Here is a 15,561-nt window from a genome sequence, read left to right as displayed (position 1 = left end):
TTAATGCGAGTGTAGCTAAATGCTTGTGCTTCTAGTTCCGACAATGCAGTAATAACCAACAAGTAATCTAACCTAACAATTCCACAACTACTACCTTACACACACACACAAGTGTAAAGGGATAAAGAATATGTACATAAAGATATATGAATGAGTGGTGGTACAGAACGGCATGGCAGATGCAGTAGATGGTATAGAGTACGGTATATACATATGAGATGAGTACTGTAGGGTATGTAAACATAAAGTGGCATAGTTTAAAGTGGCTAGTGGTACATGTATTACATAAAGATGGCAAGATGCAGTAGATGATATAGAGTACAGTATATACATATGAGATGGGTAATGTAGGGTATGTAAACATTATATTAAGTGGCATTGTTTAAAGTGGCTAGTGGTACATTTTTACATAATTTCCAACAATTCCCATTTTTAAAGTGGCTGGAGTTGAGTCAGTATGTTGGCAGCGGCCGCTAAATGTTAGTGGTGGCTGTTTAACAGTCTGATGGCCTTGAGATAGAAGCTGTTTTTCAGTCTCTCGGTCCCTGCTTTGATGCACCTGTACTGACCTCGCCTTCTGGATGATAGCGGGGTGAACAGGCAGTGGCTTGGGTGGTTGTTGTCCTTGATGATCTTTATGGCCTTCCTGTGACATCGGGTGGTGTAGGTGTCCTGGAGGGCAGGTAGTTTGCCCCCGGTGATGCGTTCTGCAGACCTCACTACCCTCTGGAGAGCCTTACGGTTGTGGGCGGAGCAGTTGCCGTACCAGGCGGTGATACAGCCCGACAGGATGCTCTCGATTGTGCATCTGTAGAAGTTTGTGAGTGCTTTTGGTGACAAGCCGAATTTCTTCAGCCTCCTGAGGTTGAAGAGGCGCTGCTGCGCCTTCTTCACAACGCTGTCTGTGTGGGTGGACCAATTCAGTTTGTCCGTGATGTGTACACCGAGGAACTTAAAACTTTCCACCTTCTCCACTACTGACCCGTCGATGTGGATAGGGGGGTGCTCCCTCTGCTGTTTCCTGAAGTCCACAATCATCTCCTTTGTTTTGTTGACGTTGAGTGTGAGGTTATTTTCCTGACACCACACTCCGAGGGCCCTCACCTCCTCCCTGTAGGCCGTCTCGTCGTTGTTGGTAATCAAGCCTACCACTGTAGTGTCATCCGCAAACTTGATGATTGAGTTGGAGGCGTGCATGGCCACGCAGTCGTGGGTGAACAGGGAGTACAGGAGAGGGCTCAGAACGCACCCTTGTGGGGCCCCAGTGTTGAGGATCAGCGGGGTGGAGATGTTGTTACCTACCCTCACCACCTGGGGGCGGCCCGTCAGGAAGTCCAGGACCCAGTTGCACAGGGCGGGGTCGAGACCCAGGGTCTCGAGCTTGATGACGAGTTTGGAGGGTACTATGGTGTTAAATGCTGAGCTGTAATCGATGAACAGCATTCTCACATGGGTATTCCTCTTGTCCAGATGGGTTAGGGCAGTGTGCAGTGTGGTTGCGATTGCGTCGTCTGTGGACCTATTGGGTCGGTAAGCAAATTGGAGTGGGTCTAGGGTGTCCGGTAGGGTGGAGGTGATATGGTCCTTGACTAGTCTCTCAAAGCACTTCATGATGACGGAAGTGAGTGCTACGGGGCGGTAGTCGTTTAGCTCAGTTACCTTAGCTTTCTTGGGAACGGGAACAATGGTGGCCCTCTTGAAGCATGTGGGAACAGCAGACTGGGATAAGGATTGATTGAATATGTCCGTAAACACACCAGCCAGCTGGTCTGCGCATGCTCTGAGGACGCGGCTGGGAATGCCGTCTGGGCTTGCAGCCTTGCGAGGGTTAACACGTTTAAATGTTTTACTCACCTCGGCTGCAGTGAAGGAGAGCCCGCAGGTTTTGGTAGGGGGCCGTGTCAGTGGCACTGTATTGTCCTCAAAGCGGGCAAAAAAGTTGTTTAGCCTGTCTGGGAGCAAGACATCCTGGTCCGCGACGGGGCTGGTTTTCTTTTTGTAATCCGTGATTGACTGTAGACCCTGCCACATACCTCTTGTGTCTGAGCTGTTGAATTGCGACTCGATTTTGTCTCTGTACTGGGACTTAGCCTGTTTGATTGCCTTGCGGAGAGAATAGCTACACTGTTTGTATTCGGTCATGCTTCCGGTCACCTTGCCCTGGTTAAAAGCAGTGGTTCGCGCTTTCAGTTTCACGCGAATGCTGCCGTCAATCCACGGTTTCTGGTTTGGGAATGTTTTAATCGTTGCTGTGGGTACGACATCGTCAATGCACTTCCTAATGAACTCGCTCACCGAATCAGCATATTCGTCAATATTGTTGTTGGACGCGATGCGGAACATATTCCAATCCGCGTGATCAAAGCAGTCTTGAAGCGTGGATTCAGATTGGTCGGACCAGCGTTGAACAGACCTGAGCGCGGGAGCTTGTTGTTTGAGTTTCTGTTTGTAGGCTGGAATCAACAAAATGGAGTCGTGGTCAGCTTTTCCGAAAGGGGGGCGGGGGAGGGCCTTATATGCGTCGCGGAAATTAGTATAACAATGATCTAGGGTTTTTCCAGCCCTGGTAGCACAATCGATATGCTGATAGAATTTAGGGAGTTTTGTTTTTAGATTAGCCTTGTTAAAATCCCCAGCTACGATGAATGCAGCCTCAGGGTGTGTGGTTTCCAGTTTACAAAGAGTCAGATAAAGTTCGTTCAGGGCCATCGATGTGTCTGCTTGGGGGGGAATATATACGGCTGTGATTATGATTGAAGAGAATTCCCTTGGTAGATAATGCGGTCGACATTTGATTGTGAGGAGTTCTAGATCAGGTGAACAGAATGACTTGAGTTCCTGTGTGTTGTTATGATGATCACACCACTTCTCGTTAATCATAAGGCATACCCCCCCGCCCCTCTTCTTACCGGAAAGATGTTTGTTTCTGTCGGCGCGATGCATGAAGAAACCAGCTGGCTGCACCGACTCCGTTAGCGTCCCTTGAGTTAGCCATGTTTCCGTGAAGCAGAGCACGTTGCAATCCCTGATGTCTCTCTGGAATGCTACCCGTGCTCGGATTTCATCAACCTTATTGTCAAGAGACTGGACATTGGCGAGTAGTATGCTAGGGAGTGGAGCGCGATGTGCCCGTCTCCGAAGCCTGACCACGAGACCGCCCCGTTTGCCCCTTTTTCGGCGTCGCACAGGGTCGCCGGCTGGGATCAGATCCATTGTATTGGGTGGAAGGCAAAACACTGGATCCGTTTCGGGAAAGTCATATTCCTGGTAGGAACGATGATGAGTTGACGTTAATCGTATATTCAGTAGTTCCTCCCGACTGTATGTAATGAAACCTAAGATTACCTGGGGTACCGATGTAAGAAATAACACATAGAAAAACAAAATACTGCATATTTTCCAAGGAACGCGAGGCGAGGCGGCCATCTCTTTTCGGCGCCGGAAGTTCAACAGTCTGGGGTGAACCAAGGGCTATATCTGTTCTTATTTTAACATTTTTGAATGAGGCATGCTTATTTAAGATGGTGAGGAGTTGGAGTTTGCCAAAAGGCACCTAAAGACTCTGACCATGAGAAAAAATATTGTCTGGTCTGATGAAACCATGATTTGGCCTGAATGCCAAGCGTCACGTCTGGAGGAAACCTGGCACCATCTCTACGGTGAAGCATGGTGGTGACAGCATCATGCTGTGGGGGTGTTTTTAAACAGCAGGGACTGGGAGATTAGTCCTGATCGAGGCAAAGATGAACGGAGCAAAGTACAGAGATCCTTGATGAAAACCTGCTCCAGAGCGCTCAGACTGGGGTGAAGGTTCACCTTCAACAGGACAACGACCCTAAGCATACAGACAAGACATTGCAGGAGTGTCTTCGGGACAAGTCTCTGAATGTCCTTGAGTGACCCAGCCAGCGGATCTAACATCTCTGGAGGGACCTGAAAATAGCTGTGCAGCGACGCTCCCCATCCAACCTGACAGCGCTTGAGAAGATCTGCAGAGAAGAATGGGAGAAACTCCCCAAATACAGGTGTGCCAAGCTTGTAGCATCATACCCAAGAAGACTCGCTGCTGTAATCGCTGCCAAAGATGCTTCAACAAAATACTGAGTAAAGGGTCTGAATGCTTATGTAAATCTTATATTTTTGTTTTTTATTTTCAATTATTGGCACAAATTTCGAAACAGTTTTTGCTTTGTCATTATGAGGTATTGTGTGTAGATTGATGAGGGGGAAAAAACTATTCAATCAATTTTAAAATAATGCTGTAACCAAACAAAATGTGGAAGAAGTGAAGGGGTCTGAATACTTTCCGAAAGCGCTGTATTTAGCGAATGTGCCCACTCTGGTCTTGGCACGTGTGCTCTAGCCAACAGCTCGCAGATACAGTGCGGGTAGGCTACTTACATGATGAGATTTTTTCATGGGTAAGATTATTTTTATTTGTCAAACGGCAGCCAAGCATCGATCATCATGTCACCAGAATAAGACCCTCTATTTATTGGAAAGGAGCGTCAAGCTCATCACTGTGCACATTCACCATGTGAAGTTGATAATAATTCATTTAATCTGTAGCCTAATAAATTGCATGCTTCCCCAAGTCGTAGGGGACCACACAACACATCATCGCGTACTTCCAAGTTTACTTCGATATGATGGTTATTATATCAAAGCATAAAGCGGTTTCCACCGCCATTGCATTATAAACTATACAGACACAAAAAGATTCCACCTGGTCTAGTGTATTTTGTTTTGTCGACATTTGAATATTTTAGAAAAATGTGCTGTTTCAATCAGCCTTTTGTGAATTTACTTTTTTTTTATCCGACTACTCACATAAAGGTTGGATGGAAACCTGGTTACTGAGAAAAACCATAGATACTCGACCACATTCACAAGACTGTCATTTGTACTATATATGATGCATGCACTCTCAGAAGTTGAGAGGTTTGATGGATCCATTCTGTGTTAATATAGATCCCAGCGATCGACGCCCTCATCAGTCAGAAGACAGCCGACACTGAGAAAATGAAATTCCAGGTGCAGAGAGTCTGCTCCATAGGGGCACCCCCTACGTCCTGGGAAAAGTAATGTCATAATATAGACATTTACTCTGTTTCCCAAATGGAACCCTAATCCTTATATATACAGTATATATATAGTGCACTACTTTTGACCAGAGCCCTATTGGTGCCATTTGGGACCCGTCCCCTGTCTCTGCAGCGTTCTGATGCTTCATCCTAGTAGCGGTTGACTAGAGAAGAACAGTGTGTGGAATGTGCTTCCGTTTCAGCAGGATTTAAATGTGCCGTCCTTCTGTCTCCGGTGCAGATTGGCCACCTGGCGCTGGTGGAGGACGATGACGTGGCCACCGTCATCTCCTGGGAGACATGGACTGTGTGGTCACCATGACAACGGCGGCGGCAACGGAAGATCTACAACGACACCCAGGGGAGGCAGCAGGTCATGCCCCTGGACACGGTGTTCTGGAGAAACAACAGCAGCAGCAGGTACACACACACACACACACACACACACACACACACACACACACACACACACACACACACACACACACACACACACACACACACACACACACACACACACACACACACACACACACACGAGTACCTTTAATAAAACAACATGCAATTGTTGCTTCCTTTCAATGTGGAAGTAAATGAAATTGACCTCTATAGTTTGAATCTTTGTGACCTGTGTTGGGAAAGGTTCTTGGAGTTTTCTTGTTCAGAAAGGTGTTCATGCCTTACATGTTCTAGTGAGTTGTACTTGTTTCTTTTTTCAGACCCTTGCCCCACATAAGAAATGGCCTGGCCAGCTTTCTTCCCATTGGGAACCCTGTGTTTGCCCGAGACGTCCTTATTTTCCAAGAGAATGCAGAGGGCTGCCAGATGGGTGAGTCAGTCTTTTTCAGAATTTCTATTTGGATCAAATATTCCCCAATATGTAACCTCCCTCTCAATGTAACTATGTACAGTGGGGAGAACAAGTATTTGATACACTGCCGATTTTGCAGGTTTTCCTTCTTACAAAGCATGTAGAGGTCTGTAATTTTTATCATAGGTACACTTCAACTGTGAGAGACGGAATCTAAAACAAAAATCCAGAAAATCACATTGTATGATTTTTAAGTAATTAATTTGCATTTTATTGCATGACATAAGTATTTGATCACCTACCAACCAGTAAGAATTCCGGCTCTCACAGACCTGTTAGTTTTTCTTTAAGAAGCCCTCCTGTTCTCCACTCATTACCTGTATTAACTGCACCTGTTTGAACTCATTACCTGTATAAAAGACACCTGTCCACACACTCAATCAAACAGACTCCAACCTCTCCACAATGGCCAAGACCAGAGAGCTGTGTAAGGACATCAGGGATAAAATTGTAGACCTGCACAAGGCTGGGATGGGCTACAGGACAATAGGCAAGCAGCTTGGTGAGAAGGCAACAACTGTTGGCGCAATTATTAGAAAATGGTAGAAGTTCAAGATGACGGTCAATCACCCTCGGTCTGGGGCTCCATGCAAGATCTCACCTCGTGGGGCATCAATGATCATGAGGAAGGTGAGGGATCAGCCCAGAACTACACTGCAGGACCTGGTCAATGACCTGAAGAGAGCTGGGACCACAGTCTCAAAGAAAACCATTAGTAACACACTACGCCGTCATGGATTAAAATCCTGCAGCGCACGCAAGGTCCCCCTGCTCAAGCCAGCGCATGTCCAGGCCTGTCTGAAGTTTGCCAATGACCATCTGGATGATCCAGAGGAGGAATGGGAGAAGGTCATGTGGTCTGATGAGACAAAAATAGAGCTTTTTGGTCTAAACTCCACTCGCCGTGTTTGGAGGAAGAAGAAGGATGAGGACAACCCCAAGAACACCATCCCAACCGTGAAGCATGGAGGTGGAAACATCATTCTTTGGGGATGCTTTTCTGCAAAGGGGACAGGGCGACTTCACCGTATTGAGGGGAGGATGGATGGGGCCATGTATCGCGAGATCTTGGCCAACAACCTCCTTCCCTCAGTAAGAGCATTGAAGATGGGTCGTGGCTGGGTCTTCCAGCATGACAACAACCCGAAACACACAGCCAGGGCAACTAAGGAGTGGCTCCGTAAGAAGCATCTCAAGGTCCTGGAGTGGCCTAGCCAGTCTCCAGACCTGAACCCAATAGAAAATCTTTGGAGGGAGCTGATAGTCCGTATTGCCCAGCGACAGCCCCGAAACCTGAAGGATCTGGAGAAGGTCTGTATGGAGGAGTGGGCCAAAATCCCTGCTGCAGTGTGTGCAAACCTGGTCAAGAACTACAGGAAACGTATGATCTCTGTAATTGCAAACAAAGGTTTCTGTACCAAATATTAAGGTCTGCTTTTCTGATGTATCAAATACTTATGTCATGCAATAAAATGCAAATTAATTACTTAAAAATCATACAATGTGATTTTCTGGATTTTTGTTTTAGATTCCGTCTCTCACAGTTGAAGTGTACCTATGATAAAAATGACAGACCTCCACATGCTTTGTAAGTAGGAAAACCTGCAAAATCGGCAGTGTATCAAATACTTGTTCTCCCCACTGTATATGCTGAGAGGGTTTCTCTGTAGTTCCAGAAGCTTATCCCACTCTTCCTCCTTGGTCCCAGGAGATGTAGGATCAGTCCTGCCTTTTAGATCACAAGGAATAAGATGACCCGGACGAGGGACCTGATCCTAGATCAGCACTACTACGCAGAGACGCTTGTTACACACGACCCTAGGTCTGGTCTCTGTTCGTTTGCAGTTGTTAGGGTAGTTTCTCGCTCTCCCCACCCCCCTGTTCCTGGGTTTGGGGGTTAAACTGTTCCAGACTGAACCCCAGGCTCTTAACTCACGGGGGGGGGGGGGGCAGTTATGGGCTCCATCTCTTGGGGACTGCTACTGGAGTGGGAATTGGACCCCAGCCAGCCTTTCACTTTAAAATGATTATATATAATGATGCTGTTTGTGTAATTAAAGGATTATTATCATTTGCATGTTTAAACTTGAGTTTTTGTCCTTTCTCCTCCCCCTTATCTAATGAAAGGGCCTAGTTTTCAGTATTTCCAGATTTGGGACTGATGTCATAACGAGGGCTTCTGGAACAGTTTTGCATTATTTTTTACATTATGCTTCTCGGGGCTTCCACTTGTAAGAGGTTTTTGTAGGGGTATAATATCAAACAAAAATGGTTAAAACCATCAAAGAACACCTAGAGTTGAACTGAGTTTATTTATCTGGTACAGAAGTAATTATTTGATGTCTTACACCCCTTGTCTTGAACCAATTAATGAAACATGATTCACAAACAGTAAATGGAGGGTTAGTAATCTGGAAGTAGTTTGGTGACTACGTATGTAATACCCTTTGATAATCATCCCTTTTTCCCGCCAGTATTTGGGAACCTATTGGGAGACACCATTTTGATTGATGACCTGGACTCTGCTAACCACTACAGGAAGGGGGTGAGTCAAACGAGGCGTGTTGATTGGATGGCCTTAACCAAGCCATCGAACAATACGGGCCAAGTAGTGTTCTAGTTTAAAGTCATTGCCTGGGGTGTATTCATTAGCGCACACGTAGCAAAACGTTTTGCAACAGAAAGCATGTTGCAACAAACTTTTTTCTTTTGGACAAATTCAGCTAGGTCCCTCCCCTTTTCATACCGTTTGAGAATGTTTGCTTTCATTTGGTTCCCAGTGAATACATCCCTGGCTTAGGCTGATAAAAATATGTATCTAGTGTGCATCTGAAATGGCACCCTATTATTCCCTATTTAGTGCCCTACTTTTGACCAGGGCCATTTGGGACGCAGATGGGTGGTACAGGAACTTGTCGTCAAGTCAGTATTTTCTTGTTTAAGAACTGGGTCTTGTTGTTTTGAATTTGGCCAGGTGGTCCAGAGCAGAATCCCGTGCCCCACCCTCCTGACCCGGCAGGGAGAGAGGATCCGCAGCAACGGCAAGTTTGGGGGCTTGCAGAACAAAGCCCCACCAATAGAGAAACTGCGTGGCCAGGTGTTCGGCGCACCCCTCCCCAAGCAATACCAAACTTTTATGGGCCAGATTGGTCAGTTACTGGATTTTAGTTCTGTTTGTACTGGTGCGTGCCTGTGTGCGCCTGCGTGCGTACGTTTCGTTGCATAGTATCATACATGGTATACATTTACAATGCCTTTCCCCCCCTGTTTGTAGACCTGCTCCAGCAGTACCGGTTGGCCATGCAGAAGAGCATACAGGTGAAGGAGGACTTAAGGCCACATGCAATACCTGAAGTCATCTGAGATGGCGCAGAAAGAGGAGGAGATGGAAGAGCAGCAGAAGCAGCTCAAAGACATTGAGACAAAGCTTGGTACGTGTATGCAGGAAGGGGTACATTTCAACACTGTAATAACAAATATATACAGTACCAGTCAAGTATGGACACACCTACTCATTCAAGGGTTTTTCTTTAGTTTGACTATTTTCTACATTGTAGAATAATAGTGAAGACATCAAAGCTATGAAATAACAGTTGTCCTTTAGTAGTGGTTTCTTTGCAGCAATTCGACCATGAAGGCCTGATTCACGCAGTCTCCTCTGAACAGTTGATGTTGAGATGTGTCTGTTACTTGAACTCTGTGAAGCATTTATTTGGGCTGCAATATGAGGTGCAGTTAACTCCAATGAACGTATCCTCTGCAGCAGATGTAACTCTGGGTCTTCCTTTCCTGTGGTGGTCCTCATGAGAGCCAGTTTCATCATAGCGCTTGATAGTTTTTGCAACTGCACTTGAAGAAACTTTCAAAGTTCTTGAAATTTTCCGGATTGACTGACCTTCACGTCTAAAAAGTAATGATGGACTTGTCGTTTCTCTTTGCTTATTTGAGCTGTTCTTCCCATAATATGCACTTGGTCTTTTACCAAATAGGGCTATCTTCTGTATACCACCCCCCTACCTTGTCACAACACAACTGATTGGCTCAAACACATTAAGAAGGAGAGAAATTCCACAAAAAGGCGCACCTGTTAATTGAAGTGCATTCCAGGTGACTACCTCATGAAGCTGGTTGGGAGAATGCCAAGAGTGTATAAAGCTGTCATCAAAGCAAAGGGTGGCTACTTTGAAGAATCCCATTTTTTTTGTGGTTATTACATGATTCCATATGTGTTATTTCATAGTTTTAATGTCTTCACTATTATTCTACCATGTATAAAATAGTAAAAAGAAAGAAAAACCCTTGAATGAGTAGGTGTGTCCAAACTTTTGACTGGTACTGTGTGTATATATAAGCACATTTCTCACACCCAAGGCCCTAAAGAGCGTTGCTAGGTGATGCATTATTTTCCTGTCGCTTTATTTTAATCTGTGAGTGAATACTTTCTTATTTGTTCAAATATTTAAGGTGTGTTGTCTGTTCTGTATTTGTACAGCCAGTACTCCAGTTCAGACGCCTCCTGCCATTGGGGTGAAACGGAGTCTTGAGGTTGTCGGTTAATCGTCCGGTATGGTAACCAAGAGAACAAGGCGGAAGTTATTGAAACAGGACTTTTGATCATGCTTATTTGAGCGACATGAATGTCTATTTTCAATTGGAATTCGACATGTACTATACCATTTGTTATATCTGAGCCTGAAGAGTTAGTCTCCAACCATTTTCATTTGTTCAGCATTTTTTTGTTGTAAAATGAAATCACAAAACAATCAACATTTAAATGTAAGATGGCAGCTGCTGTATATTACGCTATTTCATTTAACTTTTTCTTTATTTTGTTCAGTTTACGATTAACTATGTTTGGGAGGTATTGGACAATGTCCAAAGATTATTTTGTATCTTGAAATAAAAATATTGAATGAATTATACAAAACAAATGTAGTACTGTCCTCAGTTGATCAGACGTCCTCCAGCTATTTACATTTTTTACAACTTTTCCTTTTGAATGGCGATATCCCAAGTATAAATACACACAAGGGAAAAAACAAATTTGAGCAAAATAGTATTTTTTTTAGACAACTGCAAACTTCAAAGAGTAGGGCATTCACTGATGTGATATAAATTAATGAGAGTCCAAAAATGGATAGCAACTAAGGCTTTTCTGATTCGTGATTTACTTAAAGGCAATGGTGCAAGTTACATTTAAATACAAATTGTAACGGCTGTCAATGTCGTTCTCCTCCTCAGACGAGGAGGAGCATGGATCGGACCAAGATGCGGAGTAGGAGGTATTCATGATTTTAATGGCAAACCAACAAACACTACAAATAAACAAAACAACAAACGTGACTAACCTGCAACAGTCCTGTGTGGCCCAAACGCTAACACAGGAAACAAACACCCACAAAACACCAGTGAAACCCTGGCTGCCTTAGTATGACTCTCAATCAGAGACAAACGATACACACCTGTCTCTAATTGAGAATCACACCAGGCCGAACACAAAACCCAACATAGAAATACAAAACATAGACTGCCCACCCAACACTCACGCCCTGACCAATAAAGACATACAAAACAAGAGAAAACAGGTCAGGAACGTGACATAACCCCCCCCTTAAGGTGCGAACTCCGGGCGCACCAGCACAAAGTCTAGGGGAGGGTCTGGGTGGGCATCTGACCACGGTGGTGGCTCAGGCTCTGGGCGAGGTCCCCACCCCACCATAGTCACTCCCCGCTTCCGTATCCCCCTCCCAATGACCACCCTCCAACTCAACCCACCTAAATGAAGGGGCAGCATCGGGATAAGGGCCAGCACCGGGATAAGGGGCAGCAGCTCCGGGATAAGGGGCAGCAGCTCCGGGATAAGGGGCAGCAGCTCCGGGATAAGGGGCAGCAGCTCCGGGATAAGGGGCAGCAGCTCCGGACTGAGTGGCAGCAGCTCCGGACTGAGTGGCAGCTCATGACTGGGTGGCAGCTCATGACTGTAGGGCAGCTCATGACTGTAGGGCAGCTCATGACTGTAGGGCAGCTCATGACTGGAGGGCAGCTCATGACTGGAGGGCAGCTCATGACTGGAGGGCAGCTCATGACCGGAGGGCAGCTCATGACCGTAGGGCAGCTCATGACTGGCTGGCGTCTCTGGCAGCTCCTGACTGGCTGGCGTCTCTGGCAGCTCCTGACTGGCTGGCGTCTCTGGCAGCTCCTGACTGGCTGGCGTCTCTGGCAGCTCCTGACTGGCTGGCGTCTCTGGCAGCTCCTGACTGGCTGGCGTCTCTGGCAGCTCCTGACTGGCTGGCGTCTCTGGCAGCTCCTGACTGGCTGGCGTCTCTGGCAGCTCCTGACTGGCTGGCGTCTCTGGCAGCTCCTGACTGGCTGGCGTCTCTGGCAGCTCCTGACTGGCTGGCGTCTCTGGCGGCTCCTGACTGGCTGGCGGCTCTGGCGGCTCCTGACTGACAGACGGCTCTAGCGGCTCCTGACTGACGGACGGCTCTAACGGCTCGGGACAGACGGGCGGCTCTAATGGCTCGTGGCAGACGGATGGCTCAGACGGCGCTGGGCAGACGGATGGCTCAGACGGCGTTGGGCAGACAGATGGCTCAGACGGCGTTGGGCAGACAGATGGCTCAGACGGCGTTGGGCAGACAGATGGCTCAGACGGCGTTGGGCAGACAGATGGCTCAGACGGCGTTGGGCAGACAGATGGCTCAGACGGCGTTGGGCAGACAGATGGCTCAGACGGCGTTGGGCAGACAGATGGCTCAGACGGCGTTGGGCAGACAGATGGCTTAGACGGCGTTGGGCAGACGGATGGCTCAGACGGCGCTGGGCAGACGGCAGACTCTGGCCGGCTGAGACGCACAATAGGCCTGATGCGTGGTGCCGGAACTGGAGGTACCGGGCTGAGGGCACGCACCTCAGGGCGAGTGCGGGGAGGAGGAACAGGGCTCTGGAGATGCACTGGAAGCCTGGTGCGTGGTGTAGGTACTGGTGGTACTGGGCTGGGGCGGGAAGGTGGCGCCGGATATGCCGGACCGTGAAGGAGGACACGCGCTCTTGAGCACCGAGCCTCTCCAACCTTACCAGGTTGAATGGTCCCCGTAGCCCTGCCAGTGCGGCGAGGTGGAATAGCCCGCACTGGGCTATGCAGGCGAACCGGGGACACCACCTGTAATGCTGGTGCCATGTACGCCGGCCCGAGGAGACGTACTGGAGGCCAGATACGTTGGGCCGGCTTCATGACATCCGGCTCGATGCCCAACCTAGCCCTCCCAGTGCGGCAAGGTGGAATAGCCCGCACTGGGCTAAGCACGCGTACTGGGGACACCGTGCGCTTTACCGCATAACACGGTGTCTGACCAGTACGACGCCCTCTCACTCCACGGTAAGCCCGGGGAGTTGGCTCAGGTATCCAACCCGGCTTCGCCACACTCCCCTTTAGCCGCCCCCCAAGAAATTTTTGGGTGAGCCTCTCGGGTTTCCAGCCACTCTGCCTTGCAAGCGCCTCATAATGCCGCCTCTCCGCTTTCGCTGCCTCCAGCTCCGCTTTGGGGCGGCGACACTCCACTGGCTGTGCCCAGGGTCCTTTACCGTCTAGGATCTCCTCCCAAGTCCATTCCTCTTCTCTCCATTGCTTTGGTTCTTGCCGTCCTTCTCCAATCCGCTTGGTCCTGGTTTGGTGGGTGTTTCTGTAACGGCTGTCAATGTCGTTCTCCTCCTCAGACGAGGAGGAGCATGGATCGGACCAAGATGCGGAGTAGGAGGTATTCATGATTTTAATGGCAAACCAACAAACACTACAAATAAACAAAACAACAAACGTGACTAACCTGCAACAGTCCTGTGTGGCCCAAACGCTAACACAGGAAACAAACACCCACAAAACACCAGTGAAACCCTGGCTGCCTTAGTATGACTCTCAATCAGAGACAAACGATACACACCTGTCTCTAATTGAGAATCACACCAGGCCGAACACAAAACCCAACATAGAAATACAAAACATAGACTGCCCACCCAACACTCACGCCCTGACCAATAAAGACATACAAAACAAGAGAAAACAGGTCAGGAACGTGACACAAATAGAATATACACCTCTTGTAGATGGCAAATTTAACTTGATACTATTATCTGGAGAGTTTCTCCCATTCTTATCTACCTGGCGGCAGGTAGCCTAGTGGTTAGAGCGTTGGACTAGTAACCGAAAGGTTGCAAGATCAAATCCCTGAGCTGACAAGGTAAAAATCTGTCGTTCTGCCCCTGAACAAGGCAGTTAACCCACTATTCCTAGGCCGTCATTGAAAATAAGAATTTGTTCTTAACTGACTTGCCTAGTTAAATAAAAAATAAAAGACCTGCTGAATCTCTGTCAGGTTGGATAGGGATGTAGTTTCTGCACAGCTATTTTCAGGTCTCTCCGGAGATTCAAGTCTAGGCTCTGGCTGGGCCACTCAAGGACATTAAGACTAGTCCCAAAGCCACTACTTATGTCCTGAGCACTCTGGAGCAGGTTTTCATCAAGGATCTCTCTGTGCTTTGCTCTGTTCATACTCGATCCTGACAAGTCTCCCAGTCCCTGCCGCTGAAAAACATTCCCACAGTATGATGCTGCCACCACCATGCTTCACAGTAGGGATGGTATTGGCCAGGTGATGAGCGGTGCTTAGTTTCCTCCAGACGTGGTGCTTGGCATTCAGGCCAAAGAGTTCAATCTTGGTTTCATCAGACCAGAGAATCTTGTTTCTCATGGTCTGAGAGTCCTTTAGGTGCCTTTTGGCAACCTCCAAGCGGGCTGTCATTTGCATTTTACTGAGGACTTGCTTCCTTCTGGCCACTCTACCATAAAGGCCTGATTGGTGGAGTGCTGCAGAGATGGTTGTCCTTCTGGAAGGTTTTCCCATCTCCACAGAGGAACTTTGGAGCTCTGTCAAAGTGACCATCTGGTTCTTGGTCACCTCCCTGACCAAGGCCCTTCTCCCCCGAATGCTCAGTTTGGCCGGTCGGCCAGCTCTAGGAAGAATCTTGGTGGTTCCAAACTTCTTCCATTTAAGAATGATGGAGGCCACTGTGTTCTTGGAGACCTTCAATGTTACAGACATATTTTTGGTACCCTTCCCCAGATCTGTGCCACGGCACAAACCTGTCTCGGAGCTCTACGGACAATTCCTTCGACATCGGGGCTTGGTTTTTGCTCTGACATGCACTGTCAACTGTGGGACCTTTTCTATAGACAGGTGTGTGCCTTTCCAAATCATGTCCAATCAATTACATATCCCAAGTGGAAACATCTCAAGGATGTTCAATGGAAACAGGATGCACCTGAGCTCAATTTTGAGTCTCATAGTAAAGGGTCTGAATACTTATGTAAATAAGGTATTTATGTTTCTTTTAAACTTGTTTTCGCTTTGTCATTATGGGGTATTGTGTGTAGATTGATGAGGGGAAATTATAATTTAATCTATTTTAGAATATGGGACCATACAGAGGGCAAAATGATAGACTATTGTGTAGTTAGATGAGAAGATACTGGCTGTATGACTGGACATTTGTCTCCTGTAAGAATGACACTGGGACAATTCATCATCACCAATATAAGGGTAGTACAAACCA

General features: G+C 47.3%; 1 pseudogene; it reads left to right on the top strand.

Moving 5' to 3' along the window:
- The window catches only part of LOC139582345 (structural maintenance of chromosomes flexible hinge domain-containing protein 1-like), a 59,360-nt pseudogene extending 48,553 nt beyond the window's left edge, over positions 1-10,807 (top strand).
- Positions 10,808-15,561: the final 4,754 nt, after the last annotated feature.

Source organism: Salvelinus alpinus, chromosome 8 (assembly GCF_045679555.1).
Source record: "Salvelinus alpinus chromosome 8, SLU_Salpinus.1, whole genome shotgun sequence".
Classification (NCBI taxonomy): Eukaryota; Metazoa; Chordata; class Actinopteri; order Salmoniformes; family Salmonidae; genus Salvelinus; species Salvelinus alpinus.
This window is presented reverse-complemented; position numbering and strand designations above follow the sequence as displayed.